The sequence below is a fragment of the Bombina bombina genome, chromosome 4 (genome assembly GCF_027579735.1).
Source record: "Bombina bombina isolate aBomBom1 chromosome 4, aBomBom1.pri, whole genome shotgun sequence".
NCBI lineage: Eukaryota > Metazoa > Chordata > Amphibia > Anura > Bombinatoridae > Bombina > Bombina bombina.
The window spans coordinates 126448168-126460840 of record NC_069502.1 but is presented as its reverse complement, the minus strand read 5'-3'; the positions used below and the strand labels follow the sequence as shown (position 1 = coordinate 126460840).

The following is a 12673-nucleotide window of genomic DNA, read 5'->3' as shown; positions in this document are numbered from 1 at the left end:
TCCCCCGGATGAAAAGTCTGGCGACTTAGAAAATCCGCCTCCCAGTTCTCCACGCCTGGGATGTAAATCGCTGACAGGTGGCAAGAGTGAGACTCTGCCCAGCGAATTATCTTTGAAACTTCCAACATCGCTAAGGAACTTCTGGTTCCCCCTTGATGGTTGATGTAAGCCACAGTCGTGATGTTGTCCGACTGAAATCTGATGAACCTCAGAGTTGCTAACTGAGGCCAAGCTAGGAGAGCATTGAATATTGCTCTTAATTCCAGAATATTTATTGGGAGGAGTTTCTCCTCCTGAGTCCATAATCCCTGAGCCTTCAGGGAGTTCCAGGCTGCGCCCCAGCCTAGAAGGCTGGCGTCTGTTGTTACAATCGTCCAATCTGGCCTGCGAAAGGTCAACCCCTTGGACAGATGTGGCCGAGAAAGCCACCATAGAAGAGAATCTCTGGTCTCTTGATCCAGATTTAGTAGGGGGGACAAATCTGAGTAATCCCCTTTCCACTGACTTAGCATGCACAATTGCAGCGGTCTGAGATGCAGGCGCGCAAATGGTACTATGTCCATTGCCGCTACCATTAAGCCGATTACTTCCATGCACTGAGCTACTGACGGGTGTGGAATGGAATGAAGGACACGGCAAGCATTTAGAAGTTTTGATAACCTGGCCTCTGTCAGGTAAATTTTCATCTCTACAGAATCTATAAGAGTCCCTAGAAAGGGAACCCTTGTAAGTGGTAATAGAGAACTCTTTTCCACGTTCACCTTCCACCCATGCGAACTCAGAAATGCCAGAACTATCTCTGTATGAGACTTGGCAGTTTGAAAACTTGACGCTTGTATCAGAATGTCGTCTAGGTACGGAGTCACCGCTATGCCTCGCGGTCTTAGTACCGCCAGAAGTGAGCCCAGAACTTTTGTAAAGATTCTTGGAGCCGTAGCTAATCCGAAGGGAAGAGCTACAAACTGGTAATGCCTATCTAGGAAAGCAAACCTTAGGTACCGATAATGATCCTTGTGAATCGGTATGTGAAGGTAGGCATCCTTTAAGTCCACTGTGGTCATGTACTGACCCTCTTGGATCATGGGAAGGATGGTTCGAATAGATTCCATTTTGAATGATTGAACTCTTAGGAATTTGTTTAGGATTTTTAAGTCCAAGATTGGTCTGAAGGTTCCCTCTTTCTTGGGAACCACAAATAGATTTGAATAGAATCCTTGCCCGTGTTCCGTCCGCGGAACTGGGTGGATCACCCCCATTAGTAAGAGGTCTTGTACACAGCGTAGAAACGCCTCTTTCTTTATTTGGTTTGCGGATAACCTTGAAAGATGAAATCTCCCTCGTGGAGGAGAAGTTTTGAAGTCCAGGAGATATCCCTGAGATATGATCTCCAACGCCCAGGGATCCTGGACAGCTCCTTCCTGTTTTGGAGCGGAGGAAGTTGATGCTGCTCCTGCCTTGAAGTTACGAAAGGCACGAAAATTAGACTGTTTGGCCTTTGATTTGGCCCTGTCCTGAGGTAGAGCATGGCCCTTACCTCCCGTAATGTCAGCTATAATTTCTTTCAAGCCGGGCCCGAATAAGGTCTGCCCTTTGAAAGGAATATTAAGCAATTTAGATTTAGAAGTCACGTCAGCTGACCAGGATTTAAGCCATAGCGCTCTGCGCGCTTGGATGGCGAATCCGGAGTTCTTAGCCGTAAGTTTGGTTAAATGTACGACGGCATCAGAAACAAATGCGTTAGCTAGCTTAAGTGCTTTAAGCTTGTTCATAATTTCATCCAATGGAGCTGTGCGAATGGCCTCTTCCAGAGACTCAAACCAGAATTCCGCCGCAGCAGTGACAGGCGCAATGCATGCAAGGGGCTGTAAGATAAAACCTTGTTGAACAAACATTTTCTTAAGGTAACCCTCTAATTTCTTATCCATTGGATCTGAAAAGGCACAACTATCCTCCACCGGGATAGTGGTACGCTTAGCTAAAGTAGAAACTGCTCCCTCCACCTTAGGGACCGTCTGCCATAAGTCTCGTGTGGTGGCGTCTATAGGAAACATTTTCCTAAATATGGGAGGAGGGGGAAAAGGCACACCAGGTCTATCCCACTCCTTGCTAATAATCTCTGTAAGCCTTTTAGGTATAGGAAACACGTCAGTACACACCGGTACCGCATAGTATCTATCCAACCTACATAATTTTTCTGGAATTGCAACCGTGTTACAATCATTCAGAGCCGCTAATACCTCCCCTAGCAATATGCGGAGGTTCTCAAGCTTAAATTTAAAATTAGAAATCTCTGAATCCAGTCTCCCTGGATCAGATCCGTCACCCACAGAATGAAGCTCTCCGTCTTCATGTTCTGCAAACTGTGACGCAGTATCTGACATGGCTCTCACCTCATCTGCGCGCTCTGTCCTTAACCCAGAGCTATCGCGCTTGCCTCTTAATTCTGGCAATTTAGATAATACTTCTGTCATAACAGTAGCCATGTCTTGCAAAGTGATTTGTAAGGGCCTCCCTGATGTACTTGGCGCCACAAAATCACGCACCTCCTGAGCGGGAGGCGAAGGTACTGACACGTGAGGAGAGATAGTCGGCATAACTTCCCCCTCGTTGTCTTTACATGTAAAGATTGACTTTTATTTAAAGTAACATCAATGCAATTAGTACACAAATTTCTATTGGGCTCCACATTGGCCTTTAAACATAGTGAACAAAGAGATTAATCTGTGTCAGACATGTTTAAACAGACTAGCAATGAGACTAGCAAGCTTGGAAATACTTTTATAAATAAATTTACAAGCAATATAAAAAACGCTACTGTGCCTTTAAGAAGCACAAAAAGCTGTCACAGTTGAAATAACAATGAACCAAAATAGTTATAGCAACCAATTTTTCACAGTAAATATATTAAGTTAGCAAAGGATTGCACCCACCAGCAAATGGATGATTAACCCCTTAATACCCAAAAACGGATAACAATTTAATAATTAACGTTTTTATCACAGTCAAAACACACTGTCACAGGTCTGCTGTGACTGATTACCTCCCTCAAAATGAATTTTGAAGACCCCTGAGCTCTCTAGAGACGATCTGGATCATGGAGGATGAAGTAGACAGATTGTGACTGAATTTTTACTGCGCAAAAAAGCGCTAAAATAGGCCCCTCCCACTCATATTACAACAGTGAGGAAGCTCAGATAACTGTTTCTATGCAGAAAACAAATGGCCATGTGGTAAAAATCATGCCCCAATAAGTTTTATCACCAAGTACCTCACAAAAAACGATTAACATGCCAGTAAACGTTTTAAACATACATTTGAAAAGTTATGAAGTGTTATTAATAAGCCTGCTACCAGTCGCTTTTACTGCAGTTAAGGTTCATACATTATTTCAGTATTAACAGTATTTTCAGAGTCAATTCCATTCCTTAGAAAAATACATTCAGTGTACACACACTCATCAGCCTAATACCAGTCGCTATCACTGCATTTAAGGCTAAACTTACGTTACATTGGTATCAGCAGTATTTTCTCAGTCAATTCCATTCCTCAGAAATAATTTACTGCACATACCTCGTTTGCAGGGGGGCCCTGCATGCTATTCCCCTTTTCTGAAGTTACCTCACTCCTCAGATGAGAACAGCCAGTGAATCTTAGTTACGTCTGCAAAGATCATAGAAAACGCAGGCAGATTCTTCTTCTAATGCTGCCTGAGAACAAACAGCACACTCCGGTGCCATTTAAAATAACAAACTTTTGATTGAAGAAATAAACTAAGTTAAAAAACACCACAGACCTCTCACAGCGACCTATCTTTAGTTAGGCTGCAAGAGAATGACTGAATATGACATGTGAGGGGAGGAGCTATATAGCAGCTCTGCTTGGGTGATCCTCTTGCAGCTTCCTGTTAGGAAGAGATATATTCCATAAGTAATGGATGACCCGTGGACTGACTACACTTAACAAGAGAAAACTGAATGCTTGCTAAAAACACATGGCAGTCCATAGATCTAGTATAATACAAGCATTGGATACAGGTAACACTGATCAACCTGTAACAAATCAATTTCTAGACCATAAACACCCAGTCTCCCAGCCTATGATGTTGCCCTATAGATCAGATACCTAAATTAAAGAGGTGGGGATAGGAAAAATCTTTTGTTGCAGAGAGAAGCGCAGTGGATAATAGAGTTAGATACAGAGGCCCTAAAAGGTTAAAAATACATCTATAACCTGTTTTCTATCAAAATTAGCTTGATGTACAAGGATGTTTATTAAAACTGGTGAAATTGATATATGGACAAATTAAATATTCATGTTTAACAGTTGGAAATTGTAAATTTTTCTCCCATATAGTAAGAAAACTTAGAAATGGAGAGCAAAGTTTGCCATTATCCTGCTGTCCAGTAGATGGCAGTATATTCCAAGATGTTTAAAGTGCTTGGAAATCATATTGGGTAAGAGCCAGCTGGCAACTTGTGTAATTACTGGTGTATATAGTGGGGATTTGTGGGTGTAGGTGTGACCTTGAGAAAGGCCCAGCTGTGGGCCAAAGTGTTGGGATGTAACTCACCTTTCTGAAAAAAACAGAATTTATGTTTACCTGATAAATTACTTTCTCCAACGGTGTGTCCGGTCCACGGCGTCATCCTTACTTGTGGGATATTCTCTTCCCCAACAGGAAATGGCAAAGAGCCCAGCAAAGCTGGTCACATGATCCCTCCTAGGCTCCGCCTACCCCAGTCATTCGACCGACGTTAAGGAGGAATATTTGCATAGGAGAAACCATATGATACCGTGGTGACTGTAGTTAAAGAAAATAAATTATCAGACCTGATTAAAAAACCAGGGCGGGCCGTGGACCGGACACACCGTTGGAGAAAGTAATTTATCAGGTAAACATAAATTCTGTTTTCTCCAACATAGGTGTGTCCGGTCCACGGCGTCATCCTTACTTGTGGGAACCAATACCAAAGCTTTAGGACACGGATGATGGGAGGGAGCAAATCAGGTCACCTAGATGGAAGGCACCACGGCTTGCAAAACCTTTCTCCCAAAAATAGCCTCAGAAGAAGCAAAAGTATCAAACTTGTAAAATTTGGTAAAAGTGTGCAGTGAAGACCAAGTCGCTGCCCTACATATCTGATCAACAGAAGCCTCGTTCTTGAAGGCCCATGTGGAAGCCACAGCCCTAGTGGAATGAGCTGTGATTCTTTCGGGAGGCTGCCGTCCGGCAGTCTCGTAAGCCAATCTGATGATGCTTTTAATCCAAAAAGAGAGAGAGGTAGAAGTTGCTTTTTGACCTCTCCTTTTACCGGAATAAACAACAAACAAGGAAGATGTTCGTCTAAAATCCTTTGTAGCATCTAAATAGAATTTTAGAGCGCGAACAACATCCAAATTGTGCAACAAACGTTCCTTCTTCGAAACTGGTTTCGGACACAGAGAAGGTACGATAATCTCCTGGTTAATGTTTTTGTTAGAAACAACTTTTGGAAGAAAACCAGGTTTAGTACGTAAAACCACCTTATCTGCATGGAACACCAGATAAGGAGGAGAACACTGCAGAGCAGATAATTCTGAAACTCTTCTAGCAGAAGAAATTGCAACCAAAAACAAAACTTTCCAAGATAATAACTTAATATCAACGGAATGTAAGGGTTCAAACGGAACCCCCTGAAGAACTGAAAGAACTAAGTTGAGACTCCAAGGAGGAGTCAAAGGTTTGTAAACAGGCTTGATTCTAACCAGAGCCTGAACAAAGGCTTGAATATCTGGCACAGCTGCCAGCTTTTTGTGAAGTAACACAGACAAGGCAGAAATCTGTCCCTTCAGGGAACTTGCAGATAATCCCTTTTTCCAATCCTTCTTGAAGGAAGGATAGAATCTTAGGAATCTTAACCTTGTCCCAAGGGAATCCTTTAGATTCACACCAACAGATATATTTTTTCCAAATTTTGTAGTAAATCCTTCTAGTTACAGGCTTTCTGGCCTGAACAAGAGTATCGATAACAGAATCTGAGAACCCTCGCTTCGATAAGATCAAGCGTTCAATCTCCAAGCAGTCAGCTGGAGTGAGACCAGATTCGGATGTTCGAACGGACCTTGAACAAGAAGGTCTCGTCTCAAAGGTAGCTTCCATGGTGGAGCCGATGACATATTCACCAGATCTGCATACCAAGTCCTGCGTGGCCACGCAGGAGCTATCAAGATCACCGACGCCCTTTCCTGATTGATCCTGGCTACCAGCCTGGGGATGAGAGGAAACGGCGGGAATACATAAGCTAGTTTGAAGGTCCAAGGTGCTACTAGTGCATCCACTAGAGCCGCCTTGGGATCCCTGGATCTGGACCCGTAGCAAGGAACTTTGAAGTTCTGACGAGAGGCCATCAGATCCATGTCTGGAATGCCCCACAGTTGAGTGACTTGGGCAAAGATTTCCGGATGGAGTTCCCACTCCCCCGGATGCAATGTCTGACGACTCAGAAAATCCGCTTCCCAATTTTCCACTCCTGGGATGTGGATAGCAGACAGGTGGCAGGAGTGAGACTCCGCCCATAGAATGATTTTGGTCACTTCTTCCATCGCCAGGGAACTCCTTGTTCCCCCCTGATGGTTGATGTACGCAACAGTTGTCATGTTGTCTGATTGAAACCGTATGAACTTGGCCCTCGCTAGCTGAGGCTAAGCCTTGAGAGCATTGAATATCGCTCTCAGTTCCAGAATATTTATCGGTAGAAGAGATTCTTCCCGAGACCAAAGACCCTGAGCTTTCAGGGATCCCCAGACCGCGCCCCAGCCCATCAGACTGGCGTCGGTCGTGACAATGACCCACTCTGGTCTGCGGAAGGTCATCCCTAGTGACAGGTTGTCCAGGGACAGCCACCAACGGAGTGAGTCTCTGGTCCTCTGATTTACTTGTATCCTCGGAGACAAGTTTGTATAGTCCCCATTCCACTGACTGAGCATGCACAGTTGTAATGGTCTTAGAGGAATGCGCGCAAAAGGAACTATGTCCATTGCCGCTACCATCAAACCTATCACTTCCATGCACTGCGCTATGGAAGGAAGAGGAACGGAATGAAGTATCCGACAAGAGTTTAGAAGTTTTGTTTTTCTGGCCTCTGTCAGAAAAATCCTCATTTCTAAGGAGTCTATTATTGTCCCCAAGAAGGGAACCCTTGTTGACGGAGATAGAGAACTCTTTTCCACGTTCACTTTCCATCCGTGAGATCTGAGAAAGGCCAGGACGATGTCCGTGTGAGCCTTTGCTTGAGGAAGGGACGACGCTTGAATCAGAATGTCGTCCAAGTAAGGTACTACAGCAATGCCCCTTGGTCTTAGCACAGCTAGAAGGGACCCTAGTACCTTTGTGAAAATCCTTGGAGCAGTGGCTAATCCGAAAGGAAGCGCCACGAACTGGTAATGCTTGTCCAGGAATGCGAACCTTAGGAACCGATGATGTTCCTTGTGGATAGGAATATGTAGATACGCATCCTTTAAATCCACCGTGGTCATGAATTGACCTTCCTGGATGGAAGGAAGAATTGTTCGAATGGTTTCCATTTTGAACGATGGAACCTTGAGAAACTTGTTTAAGATCTTGAGATCTAAGATTGGTCTGAACGTTCCCTCTTTTTTGGGAACTATGAACAGATTGGAGTAGAACCCCATCCCTTGTTCTCCTAATGGAACAGGATGAATCACTCCCATTTTTAACAGGTCTTCTACACAACGTAAGAATGCCTGTCTTTTTATGTGGTCTGAAGACAACTGAGACCTGTGGAACCTCCCCCTTGGGGGAAGCCCCTTGAATTCCAGAAGATAACCTTGGGAGACTATTTCTAGCGCCCAAGGATCCAGAACATCTCTTGCCCAAGCCCGAGCGAAGAGAGAGAGTCTGCCCCCCACCAGATCCGGTCCCGGATCGGGGGCCAACATTTCATGCTGTCTTGGTAGCAGTGGCAGGTTTCTTGGCCTGCTTTCCCTTGTTCCAGCCTTGCATTGGTCTCCAAGCTGGCTTGGCTTGAGAAGTATTACCCTCTTGCTTAGAGGACGTAGCACTTTGGGCTGGTCCGTTTCTACGAAAGGGACGAAAATTAGGTTTATTTTTGGCCTCGAAAGGCCGATCCTGAGGAAGGGCGTGGCCCTTACCCCCAGTGATATCAGAGATAATCTCTTTCAAGTCAGGGCCAAACAGCGTTTTCCCCTTGAAAGGAATGTTAAGTAGCTTGTTCTTGGAAGACGCATCAGCTGACCAAGATTTCAACCAAAGCGCTCTGCGCGCCACAATAGCAAACCCAGAATTCTTAGCCGCTAACCTAGCCAATTGCAAAGTGGCGTCTAGGGTGAAAGAATTAGCCAATTTGAGAGCATTGATTCTGTCCATAATCTCCTCATAAGGAGGAGAATCACTATCGACCGCCTTTACCAGCTCATCGAACCAGAAACACGCGGCTGTAGCGACAGGGACAATGCATGAAATTGGTTGTAGAAGGTAACCCTGCTGAACAAACATCTTTTTAAGTAAACCTTCTAATTTTTTATCCATAGGATCTTTGAAAGCACAACTATCTTCTATGGGTATAGTGGTGCGTTTGTTTAAAGTGGAAACCGCTCCCTCGACCTTGGGGACTGTCTGCCATAAGTCCTTTCTGGGGTCGACCATAGGAAACAATTTTTTAAATATGGGGGGAGGGACGAAAGGAATACCGGGCCTTTCCCATTCTTTATTTACAATGTCCGCCACCCGCTTGGGTATAGGAAAAGCTTCTGGGAGCCCCGGGACCTCTAGGAACTTGTCCATTTTACATAGTTTCTCTGGGATGACCAACTTGTCACAATCATCCAGAGTGGATAATACCTCCTTAAGCAGAATGCGGAGATGTTCCAACTTAAATTTAAACGTAATCACATCAGGTTCAGCTTGTTGAGAAATGTTCCCTGAATCAGTAATTTCTCCCTCAGACAAAACCTCCCTGGCCCCATCAGACTGGTTTAGGGGCCCTTCAGAACCATTATTATCAGCGTCGTCATGCTCTTCAGTATCTAAAACAGAGCAGTCGCGCTTACGCTGATAAGTGTGCATTTTGGCTAAAATGTTTTTGACAGAATTATCCATTACAGCCGTTAATTGTTGCATAGTAAGGAGTATTGGCGCGCTAGATGTACTAGGGACCTCCTGAGTGGGCAAGACTCGTGTAGACTAAGGAGGGAATGATGCAGTACCATGCTTACTCCCCTCACTTGAGGAATCATCTTGGGCATCATTGTCATTCACATAAATCACATTTATTTAAATGAGAAGGAACTCTGGCTTCCCCACATTCAGAACACAGTCTATCTGGTAGTTCAGACATGTTAAACAGGCATAAACTTGATAACAAAGTACAAAAAACGTTTTAAAATAAAACCGTTACTGTCACTTTAAATTTTAAACTGAACACACTTTATTACTGCAATTGCGAAAAAAATATGAAGGAATTGTTCAAAATTCACCAAAATTTCACCACAGTGTCATAAAGCCTTAAAAGTATTGCACACCAAATTTGGAAGCTTTAACCCTTAAAATAACGGAACCGGAGCCGTTGTTAAAGTGAAGGTAAAGTTACATGGTTTACCACACATCCAGGCATTGTATGACATTAACATATCCAGATTGCTATATTATTTTTTTTATAAAAATATTATTAACAGTTTTATTCTTATTGTTATAATTCCTACCGTTATCTAGCACGCTCCGCCCACCTTCCACTTCCTATCTCTCTTAGTGAGTTTATGTATAGAGCGGTCCCAACCACTCTATACGTAGCTGCAATGCGCGTTCACAAGCACCGAGCGCATTGCCCCTCCAATGGCAATTCAGCTATTCATTACCGTTTCATCATATTGAAAATTCTCAATCATACAAAGTTATTTTTGTTCATGGATAAAACGATTGATAACATTATTGTGTTATCAATCCGTTTTATCCATGAACAAAAATAGCTTTGTCTGATTGAGAATGTTCAATATAATGAAACTCTAATGAATTGCATTCTAAGTGTAAGGCATTGCTTCAGCACTCGGCAGCACTCACTCAGGCAGACTACAACGCAGAGGCTCTGCTCTTCTGTGCACACGCTAAGGGAGTCTCCTAGCACTGAACATGAATACCGCGCAATCCTCAGACACCCGTGCTGCTCAGGCACTGGCAAGCTTGTCCAATCAGTGCGCTGAAAAATTGACGTATCCGTGGTAATTTCTGTTTATTACAGAAACCGGGTAGGCGCATGCGCGCATCGGGAACGCGCAACTTGAGGCATAAAAAATGTCACGCATGCGCAAATCGATCTATACTCTAATGACGTAGCTGCCCGGCCGCCTAACGGCCAGAAAGTCAATTGGGAGATCACACAACGTGATCAGGACCTAAAAAAAAAAAAAAAAAAACGGGTTGAATTGTAACTTGTAAAAAATTATATTTCATTGCTGATAAAATGTATTTAGAACGAACTTTCAAAAAAATCATGAATGAAACTACTATTGATTTTACATTAACTATTTAACTAAGTATAGTGAAGCATGTAACTTTACCTTCACTTTAACTTTAACCCCTTTACAGTCCCTGGTATCTGCTTTGCTGAGACCCAACCAAGCCCAAAGGGGAATACGATACCAAATGACGCCTTCAGAAAGTCTTTTCTATGTATCAGAGCTCCTCACACATGCGACTGCATGTCATGCCTCTCAAAAACAAGTGCGCAACACCGGCGCGAAAATGAGGCTCTGCCTATGATTTGGGAAAGCCCCTAAAGAGAAAGGTGTCTAAAAAAGTGCCTGCCGATATAATCTTATCAAAATACCCAGATTAAATGATTCCTCAAGGCTAAATATGTGTTAATAATGAATCGATTTAGCCCAGAAAAAGTCTACAGTCTTAATAAGCCCTTGTGAAGCCCTTATTTACAATCTTAATAAACATGGCTTACCGGATCCCATAGGGAAAATGACAGCTTCCAGCATTACATCGTCTTGTTAGAATGTGTCATACCTCAAGCAGCAAGAGACTGCTCACTGTTCCCCCAACTGAAGTTAATTCCTCTCAACAGTCCTGTGTGGAACAGCCATGGATTTTAGTAACGGTTGCTAAAATCATTTTCCTCATACAAACAGAAATCTTCATCTCTTTTCTGTTTCTGAGTAAATAGTACATACCAGCACTATTTTAAAATAACAAACTCTTGATTGAATAATAAAAACTACAGTTAAACACTAAAAAACTCTAAGCCATCTCCGTGGAGATGTTGCCTGTACAACGGCAAAGAGAATGACTGGGGTAGGCGGAGCCTAGGAGGGATCATGTGACCAGCTTTGCTGGGCTCTTTGCCATTTCCTGTTGGGGAAGAGAATATCCCACAAGTAAGGATGACGCCGTGGACCGGACACACCTATGTTGGAGAAAAAGAGGATATGTGAAAGCATTATAAAAAGCTGAGTCTTGATGGTGTGGGTGTGTGTGTGTGTGTGTGTGTGTGTGTGTGTGTGTGTGTGTGTGTGTGTGTGTGTATAGATATATTAATCACACACATAAAAATATAAATACACACACACATTAAACATTTCCACCATAAATATTGAACATACTGTAAAAGGACCAACAAAAATAAATCATGGTGTAAAAATGTACATCCTTTAACAATGTGCAGAAATCTGGATAAAAATAAAATTATACCCCAGGTATAAAAAGGTATATAAACCCCAAAAACTTTCTTTTATAATCAAGAAAAATCATGCAATTTTAAACAACTTTTAAGTTTACTTCTATTATCAAATTTGCTTAATTCTCTTGGTACCCTTTGTTGAAGGTGCAGCAGTGCACTACTGGAAGCAAGCTGCTGATTGGTAGCGGCACTTACATGCCTGTTGTCATTGGCTTATCTGATGTGTTCAGATAGCTTCCAGTAGTGCACTGTGGCTCCTTCAACAAAGGATATCAAGAGAATGAAGCTAATTTGATAATAGATGTAAACTGGAAAGTTGTTTAAAATGATATGATCTGCCTGAATCATGAAAGAAAAATTTGGGGTTTTATATCCCTTTAACATCCAAAACATTTATGTTATAGAACAATTCAAAAGCTACACCATCAATTATCAATTTTTCTTCTCTCTCTTGATACCTTTATTTGAATAAAAGCTTAGGAGCCGGCCAATATTTGGTTCAACACCTGGGTTGCGCCATTTAGAAACCAATCAGAAAGCGCTACCCAGGTGCTGAACCAAAAATGGGCAGGCTTCTATGTTTACATTCTTGCTTTTAAAAACAAAGGTAGCAAGAGAAAAAAGAACATTTTATAATAAAAGTAAATTAGAAAGTTGCTTAAAATTGCCTGCTCTATCTGAATAATGAAAGTTTAATTTTGCTTAGATTATTCCTTTAAATAGAGCAAACAAATAAAATATACTTAATGTATACAATTGTTGCTTACGCTCAGTGGAGCCTCTAATCTCTCACTAGTTTCTATGCAGTAAGTGGATTTACATAGAGAAGGTCTTCTGGATGAATTTTCCAGCAAATAAGAAAACGATAATAGCTGCACTTGTTCTGATTTCAGTTGCTGGCATTTTCAAGTATTAAAACCTTTCCCTTGCTAGGAAGAATATTCCCACATGCAAACAAGCCCAATCGGCTGAAA

At 42.6% G+C, this 12673-nt stretch overlaps 1 protein-coding gene across 1 annotated transcript in view; it reads right to left on the bottom strand.

The window, feature by feature from the left end:
- Positions 1–12673, bottom strand: part of ATAD2B (ATPase family AAA domain containing 2B) — an 823789-nt gene that overhangs the window by 597565 nt on the left and 213551 nt on the right. The window lies entirely within an intron of this gene.